General features: G+C 46.5%; 1 protein-coding gene across 2 annotated transcripts in view; it reads right to left on the bottom strand.

The window, feature by feature from the left end:
• The window catches only part of CSNK2A1 (casein kinase 2 alpha 1), a 47,976-nt gene extending 33,217 nt beyond the window's left edge, over positions 1–14,759 (bottom strand). The window contains exons 1-2 of one of the 2 annotated variants that reach the window (XM_081196541.1): positions 14,631–14,744; positions 6,156–6,197 (exon numbers count right to left, since the gene is read on the bottom strand). The gene's annotated coding sequence lies outside the window, so the exon portion shown is untranslated. Of the gene's footprint in view, positions 1–6,155; positions 6,198–14,630 lie in introns of both variants that reach the window. The other variant, XM_081196540.1, reaches the window with a different exon arrangement.
• Positions 14,760–18,516: the final 3,757 nt, after the last annotated feature.

The raw sequence follows: 18,516 nt of genomic DNA, 5'->3' as shown, positions 1-18,516 counted from the left end.
AATAATGCCACTCTGGAGCCTAAGCCCAATTAAGCCCCAAAGGCCCAGGCATATAAATGAGTCAAGATTTCGCCTAAAAGGGGGGTCAAAGCTGGTTCTTCCTCCCTTTTATCTTCCCAATAACCCTGTGAGGTAGGTAGGCTGGGCAGGAACAACAAGGCAAGCAGCTGAAGTGCTGAGCCCTTGGGGTCCCTTCTAAGTCTACAATTCCCTGATTCTATGGAAATCCTGCTCAGAGGCTTTGCCCACACGCTGTCAAGGCCAGTTCCGAAACTATTAGACCAAGAACTTTTGTGATGTGCAGAACAGGAGACTAAAACTTCCTGACAGTAAGAACTAAAAGAACTTCCTGACAGTAAGAGCTGTTCAACAGTGGAATTTGCTGCCAAGGAGTGTGGTGGAGTCTCCTTCTTTGGAGGTCTTTAAGCAGAGGCTTGACAACCATATGTCAGGAGTGCTCTGATGGTGTTTCCTGCTTGGCAGGGGGTTGGACTCGATGGCCCTTGTGGTCTCTTCCAACTCTATGATTCTATGATTCTAAAACGAGAGATCAGAATGCCAAAGTTCCCCTGCCGCCAAGGGTACGTGTGCCTCAGTTACACTGAAACGCAAACAATTGCCTCTTCCTTTACTGTCATCGCCCTCAACCTGCCATTTGCTGGGCTTCGCCTTTTCTGAAAAGAAAACCCCTTCCCCATGTTTCTTCACATTCTTTGCTAAGAGAGTTGGCCTTGGGGGCTTAGCCATTTCCAAATCTCACGCGGCTTTCAGGATGGAGCACTCGTACTGGTCTTGCAAACTCAGAACAGTCGTCACACAGAGAAGCATCCCTGAAGGAGCGTCTCCACGCCCATCGTTCAACACGGACACTGAGGCCCAGCACCGAGGGCCTTCTGGCGGTTCCCTCACTGTGAGAAGTGAAGCTACAGGGAACCAGGCAGAGGGCCTTCTTGGTAGTGGTACCCACCCTGTGGAACGCCCTCCCATCAGATGTCAAGGAAATAAACAACTACCTGACGTTTAGAAGACATCTGAATGTAGCCCTGTTTAGGGAAGTTTTTAATGACTGGTGTTTTAATGCGTCTTTAATCTTTTGTTGGAAGCCGCCCAGAGTGGCTGGGGAAACCCAGCCAGATGGGCAGGGTACAGTGGTACCCCGCAAGACGAACGCCTCGCGAGACGAAAAACTCGCAAAACGAAAGGTTTTTTCGTTTTCGAGTTGCCTCGCAAGACGAATTTCCCTATGGGCTTGCTTCGCAAGACGAAGCTTGCCCCGGGGACAGCGGGTCTTCTCTTTTGAAGCAAGGGGCTGCAGGGAGATCGCTATCTCCCCGCAGCCCCTTGCTTCAAAAGAGGTCCAGGGGCAGCGGGAAGCTAAGCGCTTCTTCCCTGCTGCCCCCCGACGTCTTTTGCAGCAAGGGGCTGCAGGGAGATCGCTATCTCCCCGCAGCCCCTTGCTTCAAAAGAGGTCCAGGGGCAGCGGGAAGCTAAGCGCTTCTTCCCTGCTGCCCCCCGACGTCTTTTGCAGCAAGGGGCTGCAGGGAGATCGCTATCTCCCTGCAGCCCCTTGCTGCAAAAGACGTCCGGGGGAAGCGGGGAAGAAGCCGCTTCCCCCGGACGTCTTTTGCAGGGTTGCCGGCATGCCGAAGCCTGCGCGCGCTGACATCAGCGCTCCCAGGCTTCGCGGACCTCTCCGCCAGCAGCGGCAGCGCTGCCGCTGCTGGCGGAGGGTTGCCGCCATGCCGAAGCCTGCGCGCGCTGACCTCTCCGCCAGCAGCGGCAGCATGCCGAAGCCTGTTGTTGTTGTTGTTATTGTTATTATTGTTATTATTGTTGTTATTATTATTATCCCATTCCCTCCTTTTTACTCTGGCCACAAATTTAGAAATTAAATGTTTATTCCCTTTCTTGTCCATTGCTCCACCACATTACTTTTTTAATTTCAAGGGAGCAAAATCATAAAACTGAAGAGAAGGGAGGCATTCACAGCTCCCACTCCATATCTGAAGCACTCATGACAGAACAGCTACTGGCAAATCTTGAAATCCTCTGGACCAGGAGATATCACTGTGTTCCCCACCCTAACCACACCCTCCCCATTTGTTTGCAGATAACTCTAGCTAGGGCACATCATGCGCCACAGCTTGCCTTAGCTTTTGAGGAGTATCTACATGGTGACAACAGTTAAGTGCTATGCCCCCCCACCTGACCTCGGGACAGATCCATACTGAATATTTACACCCATGGAAACAGCAGGGGTTGGGGAGGGAGAATGTGGCCCTTCTCACACAGGGCAAACTCTGCAGGAGGGAGATAGCTGGAGATAAGACTGTATAAATTGCACAGTAAAGCATTCCCAGTGAAGATAGGTAGCCGTGTTGGTCTGCCATAGTCAAAATAAAAAAATTCCTTCCAGTAGCACCTTAAAGACCAACTAAGTTAGTTCTTGGTATGAGCTTTCGTGTGCATGCACACTTCTTCAGATACCTCCTTCCAGTAGCACCTTAAAGACCAACTAAGTTAGTTCTTGGTATGAGCTTTCGTGTGCATGCACACTTCTTCAGATATCTGAAGAAGTGTGATATCTGATATTCAGATATTCAGATATCTGAAGAAGATACCTGGTATCTGAAGAAGTGTGCATGCACACGAAAGCTCATACCAAGAACTAACTTAGTTGGTCTTTAAGGTGCTACTGGAAGGAATTTTTTTATTCCCAGTGAAGAAACTCTTCTGGCCCCCGTTAGCAACTCTACTGACGCCATCACAGCGCTTGAAGAGTTGTGCCTCGGAGCCAGTCTTTTACTCACTGACTGCTGTCAACGAGGCTTCTCTAGCTGAGCCAGGGGAGGAGGGAACATAGAAGCCTGCTGGATCAGGCCAATGGTCCACCCAGTCCAGGATCCTGTTCTCACAGTGGCCGAACCAGATGCCTGCAGGAAGCCTACAAGAAAAATTCGAGAACAAGAGCTCTCGGCCCTCCTGCAGGTTCCAGCAACTGGTATTCAGAAGTATTGCTGCGTCCAACTGTGGAGGCACAGCAGAGCCATCATGCCTAGCCGCCTTCAATAGCCCTCTCCTCCATGAATCTGTCCGCTCCTCTGTTGAAGCCAGAAAAGAATCTTTGCCTTTCAGCTTCTCCTCTTAGAACATACAGCTGTTAGGCTTGTTCTCTCCAGCCTAATATTTGTGGAGTCAGTGTTTTATGGGAGAGGTGCAGCACGATATCCAAGCACCCCCAAATCAAACCAAGGATTCTCCTAAGACAGAGGTCGGCAACCTAAGGCCCATGGGCCAGAAGCGGCTTAACTGGCCCATGAGCCACCCCCAAACCGAGCTGCCCGCTCGGCGAGTTCCCGTGCGCTGTGCTAAACCAGCGCAGCGTGGCACGGGGACTCTCTTCTGCGGCTCCAGAAATCACTTCTGCGCATGCCCAGACGTCAAAAATCGCGTCTGCGCATGTCCGCGGTGCCGGAAATTGCTTCTGCGAAAGTCCAGCCACCGAAAATCGCTTCTGCACAGGCGCAATGTCTGGGCATGCGCAGAAGCATTTGCCAGTGCCGCGGACATGCGCAGACATGATTTCCGGCATCGCGCTGCACTGGCCTGGCCCACGGAGGATCTCCGCAGGAGTGATCCAGCCCCTGCGCGGTAAGCCTTGCCAATCCCTGTCCTAAGAGATCACAGTGAATGACTATCCTGCTTTCCAGCTCTCTACTGACCAATCCTTCCCTTCCTTTATACACCATCACCAGTTCTCTAAAGTTCTTTTGTGTAGGATTTGCCTTTCAAGCCGAGCTCTTACTGATGGCTCCCAGCCCTGAGCAAGGCAGCCAACACTGCTACCCAAGGCTTCACAGCTTCTCTTTCCTCAAATGCCGGCCTGAGCCGCTGCTGTGCTGCTCCTCATCCCCATTTCTTCCTCCTTCCAGTCAGACACCTGGTCTTTTCCTCCCCTCAGCCTTAACATGCAACTGCCAAAGCAGATTGGAAGGGCGGAAGAAGAACAATTTCCCTGTCCCTCTGGCTCAGAATGAACTCCAGGGGGTTCCTTTTAATGCTATGTTTGACCCTCTTGTCCCAACCCCAAGTTGGCTCGGGGAAAGGAAAAAAACAAGTCTCCTGGTAAGTACTGTGCCAGCCTTGGTAGCCAGCGCCAGGGGCTTCGCTCTAATGCTACTAAGCTGGAAAATTCAGCTGATGAAATAACTCTCCCGTGATTTCCCAGCAATATAGCAATTTCTTCATTGAACCTTTTATTCTAAATCTTGTAGCATTACCCTGAGTGAGCCAATATCCTGAGCAGGAAACCAAGGCTGAAGAAATATTCAGAATTCCTAGGTAGCAGCATCAAAGTTTTAGTCACCCAAACAAACAGGATTTTTCCAGTACTTAAAAGAGAAACTGGTGCTCAATCAGCTCATTTTCAAAATTAAGCACAACCGCTTTAGCAACCTGGCGCTAGAAACAGAGTGAAATGTACAATCTGGAAACCTCCTCTCTCTGCCGTGCTAGTGCAAACAGGCCCAGGGCCTGAAACAAAGTCAGAGTATTAGCATATTGGCAAGTAGGATCCCTGCGAGGCCACAACTGCCTGGAAGCCTGGGAGCTGGGTGGTGCTGATGAAACTGGATAACCTCTGGAGAGTAGGACATTGCCACATTTGAAAGCACCTGCTGACCCTGGAACATCCCAGAAAGGCTGTGCTCCCAAACAGAGAAGAGAGAAAAGTTGTTCCTTGGGAAGATATCCTAATATCGCTCCCTCACAGCTCCATCTAAAAGCATCCTTGTGTTTTTTTTTTAAAGTCCACAAAACTTACTAACCTGCCAGCATCTGTGCTAGACTGCCGGGGGCTGGCAGAGGCAGAAACAGAGAGCTCTGATTCTCCTGCAACAACCTTCAGCGTTCCTACACAGTTGCAAACAAGGGAGTTTCTCTCCTCTAATAGTTCACGTGCTTCTAAGGGGAGGGACAGAGTACTTGATCCCTCCTTTTCCTTCACTCAACATGCATGCAATTCCTTGTTGCCCATGGCTGTGAGACTAACGCTTAAACACAAGGCTTTGCCCTGATTTGAGGAAAGCTTCCTGCAGCACAGTTAAGCAGGGTTTTTTCCCCAAACTGACCCGATGAATTGATTCTTGTGTCTGGCCTGGAGAGTCAAGCCTCAAGGTACACTGGCAGGAACTAGAAATGAGTGGACTGCATCGTGTAAGTTTTATGGAAAGGAAAAGGAACGACCCAGCTAAGGGGAGGATATCAGCGGGCGCATTTTGCACCTGGCTATTGGCCACTTGTGATCAAGTGAAGATGCCTGGATTAAAGGATGGCACCTAACATCTCTACCACCTGGAGGTGCATGCTTGGGGATCCTTGACTGTTTTCACACCCTATCAACACATCCTGCAGAATTCTGTTACACTGTATTTACTCAAATCTAATGTGCACCTTTTTTGGCCAAATTATGTTGCGAAAATTAAGGTATGCATTAGATTCCATGGCACATTGACATTCGCCAGCAAATACTTTTTTTGGTTTCAAGGTTCTGAAAATTGAGGTGCGCATTAAATTTGATGGTGAATTAGACTCAAGTAAATGCAGTATTTTATCTGCACCATCAGAATGAATCTCAGGAACCAAAAAATCATATTGAAAAATATGACTCTAAAGCTGTCTGGCCCCAAAATGGCAACTAGGCATTCCTTTTTGGCGACTGTAACCCTGGTTAAAGGAGCCATTTAGTGCCCAGTTTATATATCAGTTTCTATCACTGGTTGGTGGCCACTGCTACTTTCTGTGGGTGCTAATTCCACAGTTTATGCGCCACTTTATCTTGTCTTTTATTTTCTGTCCAACATTCAGCTTCACTGGACGGCCCAGAGTTCAAAGTATTATCCGAGAAGGGAAAAAATCTTCTCACTTTCCATCAGTTGAGAAACAGCCTGATCTATTGCCTTGGCTGGCATTGGAATCCTGCTTCCTATTCCTCTGAAAAACATATCTGCTTCTAACTAGCCCACCCGCAACTTAAGGTGGATCAACTGGTCTGTCAAACTCTGCAATGGCTCATTGTAAAGGTGATTCACATAAGTTCTAGTTCCTAAATACTACCGTACTCTAAAGTTCATTTTTTAAAGAACAATTTCCCCTACCTTATAATTTAAGGCATTTTCAGGATGGCTCACAAACAAAACCTAGGTGAACAAGAGAGAGCATTGTGAAAAACGGCAGCAAAATCATTAATAAGACCTTAAAGCAGCAGAACTGACTATGGAGCATTAAAAGCCTTGGAGAACGGAGAGATGAGCAGCCCTGGCCTACAAACAGCAAGGCGCCAGGAGAAGGGCCTGAAAAAACCATCTCAAACCAACAAGCAAATTTATGTTGGAGTGGGTGATCCTTCAAGACAACCGGGTCTCAAACCATGTATAAAGCAGTGGTGTAGAAGGGAGTAGCGCAAACCCTGAGGATCACAGCTCAACAGGTTTTGGCATCAGAACCTCCTTTTCCCAAGGGGCAGGGTGCTATGTCTCAAGCACAGCATGGGATGGGATATGGCGGAGGGAAGAGAGATATATGCTCGTCTTTCTGTTTCCAAGCTTCGAGTTATGAAGAGGGGGAAGACAATAAGCCCTCACTCCTCCCCCAGTAGCTTAGAGCTGGAGAGAGAAGGCAGAGAGTTGCTCTGCCTCTGCCAGGTGCAGTGCGCACTCATTTGACACACAACTAAACCACAACAGTTCAGACCTGAAGGGAAAGCAAAGGCATGCCTGGATCCCACAGGTGTTCCAAGCTTGAAAGCACTTTGGGTGCAGGGAGAAAGCCACACCTCCCATGAACAACTGCACGCTGAAAGGAGGAAAATGGAGACACACACACACACACACACACACACACACACGTTGTTAACTTATAAAATGCAGAACAATGTGGAAAAGTCAAATATGCTATGCAACACAAATATATAGGTAGATCACAACCTCCTAACGAATCTGAAATACTCAAAATATCCCAATTATTGAAAATTCAAATACCAACACAAACATCTCACACTCTGAGGCTATTTTTACAAACCCATGTTCATGCTTACAATGTTTCCTGAAGACAAAACTGTGCAACCACTGCAATGCATTTGTCCAAATGCAATCTTCTGTCTTGTTATCTGACTAATGTTTAATTTCTCGATTGCTCCAAGGTCTCATACTTTCTTTTTTCTTCAACCACAGAATAATATCTGGGACAGCTGCCAATTTCCCTACTTTCAATGTACAAATCTTAGCTACTACTAAGAGAAATGTGCTCTGTACCTTCTGGACAAGACTCCAAATGCCAAAAATGCATCTGCTTTCGACTATAACTAAATAGTCATTCTTGGGTATTACTTACTATTTCATGCAAACCGGACCATATTTTTAGGAACGTCAACCACATTTCCAGGTATGTGCCTCTCAGACCACACGGTTGTGAGCCACCCCAATCTCCAAGTGAGATTCCAGAAGGTTCCATGTGCTTACCCAGGAATTGATTTCCTCAGAATGAGGGACAGCAGAGACTGTGGTGTCTTTATGATAGATCATGGGTAGGCAAACAAAGGCCCGGGGGCCGGATCCAGCCTAATCGCCTTTGATAATAATAATTTATTCATACCCCGCCCATCTGGCTGCGTTTCCCCAGCCACTCTGGGCGGATTCCAACAAAGTATTAAAATACAGTGGTCTGTTAAACATTAAAAGCTTCCCTAAACAGGGCTGCCTTCAGAAGTCTTCTAAAAGTCTGGTAGTTGTTCTTTTCTTTGACATCTGGTGGGAGGGTGTTCCACAGGGTGGGTGCCACTACCAAGAAGGCCCTCTGCCTGGTTCCCTTTAACTTTGCTTCTTACAGTGAGGGAACCGCCAGAAGGCCCTCGGCGCTGGACCTCAGTGTTCTAAATCCGGCCAGCGGACGGTCCAGGAATCGGCGTGTTTTTACATGAGTAGAATGTGTCCTTTTATTTAAAATGCATCTCTGGGTTATTTGTGGGGCATAGGAATTCATTCATTCCCCCCCCCAAAAAAAATATAGTCTGCCCCCCCCAACAAGGTCTGAGGGACAGTGGACCGGCCCCCTGCTGAAAAAGTTTGCTGACCCCTGTGATAGATGGTTTATTTACATACACACACACACACAACTTGAGCTTGCAGCATGAACATCCAAGAACGTATTGCTTCTCCCATAGCCATAGCCTTGGATCCCAGCTGAAATCAAGCATGGTTCTGTCTCCCAGTTGCCCAGCTCACATCAGTTGCCTTGCTTCTAGCTCACATAACCCAACTCCCAACTCTGGCGTCTGTCTTTCTTACTACCAGCCATTGAGGGAGGGAGCCCACCCATTTGGTATCCGGCACAGAGACACTTCCTTTGTTACTTTAATGGCCCATACTTAGAGGGCTATTACCTCACCAGGAAGCTACTTCCACTATTCCAGGATCGGTGCTGGATCCATGCAGGAATTAGAAGGGAGCTCAGGCATACAGCCTACTCCCACCCAGCTGATAAGGCTATCTTTTCCAGCTGCCACTATGGTTGAGAACCACTGTATTTCCTAAGGGCAAGATACCAACTCAATCCAGTGCTCATGTCTTTCAGAATCAGAACACAGTCTTAACCCCCACATACTACAAAATAGGACTTACTTACCACATATAACCTCGTTCTTAAGACCTAATATGACCAGATGAAAAGCAAGGAAGTGGTCCCTGCATCTTAACAGGCAAAGCTGAGAAGTCATAACTGATGAGTTTCTCTCTTTTTTGTAACTATTAACAGTGTTCATAGCTGAAGCAAGTCAGAGTAAAATGTGCAAAGGTGCATTCTGCTGCATCTTTTGATGTCTCCCCCCTTTCTCTTACAAAAGTTGTTTTATTAATGGTGGTAAGCATTGCTCATGTGGTCCACTCATTAGTCCTGACCCACTAGTGGAAGCTCAGAAAATAAGGATTACCTTAGAAGAAACCTCTCTTAAGATCACCCTCCTTCCTTACCAAGTTCCAACAACAGTATTCAAATATTATAATATCCGATTTGGCATTTGTCTGTACAGCTATCTGCCTTTGGGATGGAAGAGGCAAGAACCCCAACTAAAAATAAAAACCTCAACCCACAATTTTTATTTAGAAAGTGCATCGCTTACCATAATAGCTTCAGGAATGGACTTCTGAATTTGTACCATAAAGCAGATGCAAAGACGATGTGGTGTCATGTACCCAGCTCCCCAGAGAGTGTGAACTGTATCTCTAAGAGGAATGCAAACTGTCCTGACTCATCTCAATGGGGCATTTTCTCACTCGCCCTATTTCTCACACTTTATGATCCACAGTGGCAAATAATTTAAACACACTTGCTGAGAGCCCAGCATGCCACTTCTGCAATTAAATGCAAGAACTAACATCACATGAACAGAGCAAAACAGAAATGAGACACAAACAGCCACCAGTCTCAGAGTCTAATGTGTGCTTTTCGCAAGGAGTCTTTGGTTTTTGCAGCAGATTTGAGTTTGCAAATCTCAGCATGTGAAGAAAATACAGAGCTCAGAAAGGACGGGCAATGGTTCCAGTCAGGGTTTGACTAACCTGGGCTTTAGCAAGCTGCAGAACCTCCATGAACCTTTCCAGCATCCTTCCATCCCCACCCCATCCGCAACACCCATCCCCAGTCCTAACCTTCTCTCTCTAGAGCCTTCCAACATTCAACCACCTCAATCCTCTATTGCCATACCACCACTGCCTCAATGGTGAAATGCTAAATATTGACAGAAAGCACAGCTAAGTGAGCACAAAGATAATCTGCATGATTTATTGAGCAACATAAATCAGATTCGTAAAGTGCAAGATTGGAGTTTGAGAGCAGAGATCACATGGACCCAAGTAACCTTGCAGTTAGCTACCCGCCAGTAATGGCTGACTAGCCATTCTTTCCAGGTGACTAACTCAAAAAGGTTAACTTTCGCAATAGGCCTTTTAACACTTGCCTGGAGTTTTTATTCTTGCATTTAGTTATCATATTTATTTATTTATTCTGTTTTTGTAAGCTGGAAAAATTTATTCTGAAGGGCAGCATAATAAAAAAGGAAAAGAAAAACACCTGGGTCCTCTCTGTGGGGAAGAATGAATTTGTGTTTCTGCAAGGACACCTGAGCATTTAAGCTGAAGAAAAGGGTGTAACTATGTTAAAGATGGGGAGCAAAGGCAGACCCTTATGCAAAGTCACTCTTCCATTGGGTAGGTAGGCAAGCATATTGAATTTCAAAGCATCAGCCGGGCTATATCTGCACCACATCTCATCAAAAGGAGCAATTCTCATTTGGAATAATTTAAGAAAGGCACACCCACATTTTGATAACAGGCTCTAGCCAGTGTGCATGCCATGGTATCACACATCCATCCAAGCACTGAATGACAAAAAAAATCTCCCAAGTCTGGAGGGTGGGGCTTTTGAGAAAAGTGGGTGGAGCAAAAATATGGAGCTGGCAACATTTCCAAGCCCTACTGGCTTTATTCTGTCTGCTTCTACGACAGCCCAATGGCCACAGAAATGTTCACCCAAACACTGCTTTAGAGCGGGGTCAACACGAAAGCTTCCCATGTTTATTAGCAGGTCATCCATTACATTACACACAGGGTGTAACGCACTGCAAGCTTTATGTGGAGCTCAAGCTTGATTTGGTCTGCACAGGAGGATTTTAAAAGCTGAGATTGTTTTGTGAAACTCCATTCTGGCGGCGACTAATGATTCTAATCAAGAATTTGAAAGCTAGCTTCCATCAGCAGCAAGAAAGAAAGTGTTCCTCGGGGCATAAACCTCTACTGTACAAACAGCTTGGGATACTTTCCCCAGGGCAATCAGTTTTTTCTTGCAAGGTTGCACAGGCCAAAAGGTACATTCTTATCAAAATGGTAAAAAAGAGAGATGAGGAACCCCTGACGGTACCACTTGCAGATCTCACTACTTTGTGATTTGCAGCCAGTGTTCTGTTGTCCAAATTCTGTGAACCAAGTGCATTTGAATCAGCTTATTTTGCATAATTTATTCTGCTTCTCCTAACCATAGCTAGGGTGCTGAAGACTTACATGGAGATGTTTTCAAAGGATCTACATCTCAGGGTTGTGTGTTCAAGCCCCACACTGGGCAAAAAACCCCTGCATTGCAGGGGGTTGGACTAGATGACCCTCATGGTACCTTCCAACTCTACGATTCTATGATTCTATGCAAGGTCTTCTCTGTGATGGTTCCCTGTTTGTGGGACAGTCTCTCCAGGGAGACTCACCTGGCACCATTATCATAGATCTTTAGGCATCAGGCAAAAATGTTTCTCTACAACCAGGCCTTTGCCTGATTAACATTCTATGGCCTTTTAAATGTGTTTGTGGGAAGGGGATTATTGGTTTGTTTTTTATTATGTATATTGTGTTCTCTTTGTACTTTTATGTTGTGAACTGCCCCGTGATCTTCGGATAAAAGGCAGTATCCTTTTTTTTAATTATGAATTTATTGATACCCTGCCTTTCCCACCACAGCAGTACACAATTTTAATAAATAAAATAGTAGCCGCCAGCTTCAGGATGGAGAGCCAGCCAAAGTATTGGGGATAAGCCTGTCATTGTATTGCTTATAATTTTAAGTAACAGATAGGTAGCCGTATTGGTCTGCCATAGTCAAAATAAAAAAATTCCTTCCTGTAGCACCTTAAAGACCAACTAAGTTAGTTCTTGGTATAAGCTTTCGTGTGCATGCACACTTCTTCAGATACCTGAAGAAGTGTGCATGCACACGAAAGCTTATACCAAGAACTAACTTAGTTGGTCTTTAAGGTGCTACAGGAAGGAATTTTTTTAATTTTAAGTAAGTCTGTATGTCACTAAATCCTTTATATAGGAAGCCTCATGAAATACCATTCATTGATATCAAGGCCATCTTTATTTTTCTTGACATACAGCAACACAAACTCGAACTAGCCTAAAGACTTACACGAACAGGGATGCCCCTCAACCTCAAATTAAAATTTGCCTTTATCAGTTAAAAGTGTGTCTCTGCAATCAACCAGCGAAATTGTTAGTTGATTAACAATTAGCAGTGCAATCCTATACACGTCTACTGATCAGCAAGTTTCATTGAGTTCAATGCTACTCAACTACCAGGTAAGCATGTGCAGAGAATCCTGTTGCTCTAACAAGCCAACAACAGAGATCAACTTCTCACAAGGGGAAGAAAAACAGTAGAAGATAAGAGATCAGCTACCACAGCTTATTGGAACCAGGAGTTTCCTGACCACCATCACCAAATTACAGGCAGACATTTGCATATGCTGCTGGTTGAGGAAGCATCCCTCATGCCCACTTAGCCAGGGCAGATGTACACTTGGTAGTGGGATCATACTCCTGCAAGGGCTGACAATAAAATCTGGGAAGGAATCTCTCCCTATTCTAGTGGTAAAGAAAGGAGAAGTCCTCCCTAAAGACCCAAGATTTAAAAGCTCCAGTATGCAGCATGCAACATTCTCAGGCTATCCCCTCACTTCCCAACCCGCTATTCCTACAAGAATAAATGAAAGTGTTCCAATATATAGCCAAACTGAGATGATGCAACTTGTCAGGTAATGGGGAAAAAGTGTTTCTTACCTAGTAATATTACATTCTCATGGGGATAAGGAGGAAACCAATTCAGCTGAAGATGAACAGAACTAAAATGGACACTTGCTAAATATATTCATACCCAACAATGGGGAAAATATCAGAAAGTCTGAACATTTTATGCCTGCATCTAATATTTTTTATTCATCCCCCCCCCAACTGCTATGAGGACTGGAATCTAGAACACTGTAAGAAGCTCTGAAACTTTCACTGGAAATGTTTCTTTGGCTCCTCACATTCTCTTATTTCTAAGCCCATTAATTTACGTACAGCTTCTCGACTTCCTAGTGTGGAGTTAATACCTTTTGTCTATCACTGTGGAAAAAGACATCCCTTTACATCAACTGCACGTACCAAGGAAGGAACAGCTTTCTTGGGCATGATCCATGAAAAGGAGAAACAACAAATCATTAAAATAAAACAAAAAGCAAGGGAAGAAAGCACTTCAGAAGCCCAGACAGCAAGAAATCAAGTTTGTAGGATCAAGGGTCAATTTTAAAATATCACACTTTACTGTTTTCAGGTACACATATCTGTCCTATCCTATCTAGTCTGGTCTTTGTATACAGATGGTTGCAGGATGGGGAGAAATCCCCACAGTATCAGCACCACAGTAATTGGGGAGAGCACTCTTCAACTGTGCAGAAAATGTTCCTACATTTAGCTGGAACAAGGCAATCAGAACCTCCCATCCCACCATAGTCCTAAGAAGACAGAGAGGCTTGTCTTGGGAATTAGCTGGGAGAAGAGCACCTCAGTCAGGACTCTACAAGTTCCCTGTAGAGGCTTCCAGTTGTCCACTGTTGGAAACAGGATGCTAAATTAGACAGACCTTGGTCTGATCCAACCAGGTAATTCTTAAATCCCCCATAATGGGCAAAGGAACCAGCAATTTTCACATATTTACCCTAGATTTCTAAACTGTCCTAACCACAATTACTCAAAGAGAAAACAATCCTAGGAAATGATAATACCTTTGCTTCTGTTTTTGAAATGCAGATTAGCATGTATGAATGACCCCACCCTAGGCTATCCTCAACCGTCCAACAAGCTCCCAGAACCACAAGCCCAACAGGCTCCCAGAACCACAAGTCCAACAGCCCCTGCTGAAAGGTGCTCAGGCTCAAGCATTTGCGGACCTCACAAATAAAGAGATTTACAGGTACCCTTCAGCCTCTGACACAGAAAGAGATCACCTATGCAGCCGGGAAAGGGGGCAAAATATCCTATACACACACACACACACACACAAATCCACCATGATCTACCCCTCCCTGCCCCCCTGGAGGGAGACACCCTCTCCATTCTGCCCCCACCCCAAAAGAATCACTGCAGACCCACAGCAGGACCCCTCCTTCCTCCCCCCCCCAACATCATATGCAAAAGAATATGCCAGAACACACATCTTTTGGGGGGGGGCGAGAGAAGATAACCTTTTTTTTTTTTGCTAGAGTGCAAGAAGGGCTACATTGGAGGGGGGGCACCTTTCAAAGGACTGTCCTGCTTCGTTCCCAGACTCACATAATTGGGCAGGGGGGCTCTTTCTTTCCCCTCCCCCCCAACAAAACGAAACGTCCCAGTGGTCAACTGGTGCACGGGGGGGGGGCTCTGTGGGCGGGGTCTGCTCCCTTCAGGCCCAGGGGCGTCTCCACTGGCAGCCTCACCCAGGATAGGGAGCCTCCCCCCCCATAGGCTGCCATACTATGCAGCTGCCTCATGGGGGGGGGGGCGAAGAAGCAAAACCCGCACTTCCAGAACCAGAGACCCCTCATTTTCTCATATTATATATATGCCCCCCCCACTGCGCCGCCCCCTCCCCTCCCTTGAGGCTCCAAATAGGGGGGGAGGGGGAGTCGAGGAAGCCCCGCCCTCCCCCTTCTCCCGCCTCTGGGCCCTTTCCCCTCCCCCCCACCGGGTCCATTCGGGACGGGGAAGGCGCCCCGCGCCCCTACGGCCACCCACCTGAGGAGGAGGCGGCAGCAGCCACCACCGCGCCTCCCTCGCCGGCCTCACACAGACAATATGGCGGAGGCACAAGGCTCGGCCGCCAGCCGCAGGGCCCAGAGCGAGGCTGGCCGGAAGCGGAAGTCGCTGCCGCGCCGCGCTCTCGGGCCTCTCTAGAACTCGGGAGGCTTCTCTGTGCGCTGACTGTCGGGGACGCATGCGCAGGACGCTTTCCAGGCGTTGCCTTCTGGGAGGTGTAGTTCTCTGAAAGGCAGGATTGGGGACCGAGCTGGGGGACTCTGACTAGCAACTGTTCAGAGGTGGGAGAGTATTATTATTATTATTATTATTATTATTATTATTATTATTATTATTATTATCACCATTATTATTATTGTTATTATCGTCATCATTATTATTATTATCATCATCATCATCATCATTATTATTTTACCTATTTAGCTGGAAACTTGCAATGAGTTGTGGTCCATCTCACATTCCAAAGGCAGGAGAATTTGCTCAGGCCATTAAGGAAAACTCTCTGATTCCTTAATGACCTAAGGAATGTTAATCCTCTTTTGTCTGTTCCCTAACTACCCATTAGTCTGAGTGTTCCTGCTAATTAGTCACCAAAAAAGTGTTTTTCCTAGGTGCTCCAAGAGCATTATTATAATTATTATTATTATTTTCCATCCTTCCTCCCAAAGGAGCCCTGGGCAGCAAACAAAGTGATGAAAACATATTCAGAATATCTTAAAAATAAGTCCAGTACAGATGTAGACTGAGAGAGAACTGGAAAGGCGTTTTGGAAGAGGAAGATCTTCAGTAGGCAGTGAAAAGGCAACAGAGACAGTTCGCTCCCCTTGATTAGTAGCTGTGACTCCTGCATTTCAGAGGGTTGGACTAGATGACCCTTAGGATCCCTTCCAACTCTACAGTTCTGTGATTCCTATACTGCATGAGATAGACCTCCTTATATAAGATGGCATCTGCAGGATTCCCTCACTTGCAGAGCACAGTGATAAATTGCGTATATAAAGTGCAGGGTGCTTGAGGACCAGGACATTCACAGGGAAACCAAAATGCTTGTTTACAAAGCTATTGTACTACCAATCTTACTGTATGCTTGTGAAACATGGACTACTTATAAACGCCATCTCCAGCTCCTCAAAAGATTCCATCAATGGTGTCTCTGAAAATTTTTACACAATACTTGGGAAGACAGGCGAACTAATGCCAGTGTACAGTCATACCTCTTGTTGTGTTTGCTTCACGTTGCGGCTTTTCGGTTTGCAAATGCAGCAAACCCAGAAGTGTATACTTCCGGGTTTCCCTGCGCACGCACGCACATGCAGAAGCATTCTGCACACTTCGCACATGCGCAGAAGTACTACTCTAGCTGCGGACTTTTCGGGTTGTGAACAGCACCCCAGAACAGATCATGTCTGCAACTAGAGGTACCATTGTACTGGAAGAAGCAAAGATCACCAGTGTTGAAGCAACGATTCTTCAACATCAACTTTGTTGGACTGGTCATGCTGTGCAGATGCCTGATTATCGTCTTCCAAAGCAATTACTCTATTCCGAACTTAAAAATGGAAAGTGTAATGCTGGTGGTCAAAATAATAATAATAATCTTTTATTTATTTCCCTCCCTCCCCGGCCGAAGTCAGGCTCAGGGCGGCTAACATCAGATACATAATATTGGTATAAAATGAAACAATAATTAAATTACCTCCTAAAAACATGTCAAAATCAAATTAAAGTCTAATTAGATGGCTTTCCACAGGGTTAGGGTTGGGGACAGTAAGTGCTAAACATTAAGAGGTTTAAAGACTGTCTCGAGGCAAATTTTAAAAATGTAGTATAAACACCAACAATTGGGAAACTCAGGGCGCAAGGGAGAAACGTGCTAAGAGGAAGGCACGCTTGGCAAATCCACACCATGATCAACTCCCGCCCAGAAGCCTAGGTCTCCACTGTGGAAGGACGTGTGGATCCAGAATTGGCCTTCATGGCTACTTCCGGACTCATTGTTAAACCATGTTTATGGAAGACAATCTTACTCAGCTACGAGTGATCACCAAAGAAGAAGAAGATAAAGGGTGAGATGATCTTTCAGGAATCCTGGTCCCAAGCTGTATATGGCTTTATGCATACAGTGGTGCCTCGCAAGACGAAAAGAATCCGTTCCGCGAGTCTCTTCGTCTTGCGGTTTTTTCCGTCTTGCGAAGCAAGCCCATTAGCGGATTAGCGCTATTAGCGGCTTAGCGGGCTTAGCGGATCAGCTGATAAGCGGCTTAGCGGATCAGCTGTTAAGCGGCTTAGCGGATCAGCTGATAAGCGGCTTAGCGGATCAGCTGATAAGCGGCTTAGCGGATCAGCTGTTAAGCGGCTTAGCGGCTTAGGATCAGCTGATAAGCGGCTTGGGAAAAGGGGGGGGAGGAAAAAACCCTCGCAAGACATTTTCGTCTTGCGAAGCAAGCCCATAGGAAATTCGTTTTGTGAAGCACATCCAAAATGGAAAACGCTTTCGTCTAGCGGGTTTTCCGTCTTGCGAGGCATTCGTCTTGCGGGGCACCACTGTATAAGTCATAAATGTAATCACATCTGATTAAATTCCCTGTTTACTTTCAACTAGTCATTATTTGGGCACCTCCTACCCCACAAAAAATGTCTGAACCACCTGACAAAAAGCTTACCAAAGCTTTTATGGTATGTTCCTAGAATCATAGAACTATTTAGTTGGAAGGACACATGTGTAAAGGTTGTTGGCATACAATGAGAGACCATGGAGTGTGTCTCTGGGAGCGAAGTCAAACTCCTGGAGAATCGCAGCGCCTGCTGTGGCTGTAGAGACCGGGAACTTGTAACTGCTGCCTCCCGCGCTGTTTTTGCTGCGTTAGTGGCACCTAAGTGACCTCCCTGGACGCAAGTCTGGGCAGTGTGTCTGCAAATCTTGGGCTGCCCAGACGACAAGACCTCCCCTTCCCGCCTTGGCCTCGCTGCTGTGGTCCAAAGGAAAGCAGAGCAATATGTTTGGCTGCAACTCGGGTGCTGGTCCCATCACCTCCTGGCAAATAGAAGGGGAAGAAATGGAGGCAGTGAGAGATTTTACTTTCTTGGGCTCCATGACCACTGCAGATGGTGACAGCAGTCATGAAATTAAAAGACGACTGCTTCTTGGGAGAAATGCAATGACAAGCCTAGACAGCATCTTAAAAAGCAGAGACATCACCTTGCCAACAAAGGTCCATATAGTTAAAGCCATGGTTTTCCCGGTAGTGATGTATGGAAGTGAAAGCTCGACCATAAAGAAGGCTGATCGCCGAAGAATTGATGCTTTTGAATTCTGGTGCTGGAGGAGACTCTTGAGAGTCCCATGGACTGCAAGAAGATCAAACGTTCTTAAGGAAATCAGCCCTGAGTGCTCACTGGAAGGACAGATCGTGAAGCTGAGGCTCCAGTACTTTGGCCACCTCATGAGAAGAGAAGACTCCCTGGAAAAGACCCTGATGTTGGGAAAGATGGAGGGCACAAGGAGAAGGGGACGACAGAGGACGAGATGGTGGGACAGTGTTCTCGAAGCGACCAGCATGAGTTTGACCAAACTGCGGGAGGCAGTGGAAGACAGGAGTGCCTGGCGTGCTCTGGTCCAGGGGGTCACGAAGAGTCGGACACGACTAAACAACAACAACAACTCAGGTGGATGAGTTGCAGGAAGGAGGCCTACGAGATACCATCCAACCATCTTAGAGACTCCATTCCGGGTTTTCTGGATTTGTGGAGCATATACTCCTTAGCCTTTTCTTCTCCCGAGGATGTCCTTCCTGCAAGGCAGCGGGTACAGACTTTTCTTTGGAATTTACTCCTGAAGTCTTTCTCACGAATGAGTAGAGCCACA

The sequence above is a fragment of the Podarcis bocagei genome, assembly GCF_964188305.1.
Source record: "Podarcis bocagei genome assembly, chromosome: 5".
Lineage (NCBI taxonomy): Eukaryota > Metazoa > Chordata > Lepidosauria > Squamata > Lacertidae > Podarcis > Podarcis bocagei.
This window is presented reverse-complemented; position numbering and strand designations above follow the sequence as displayed.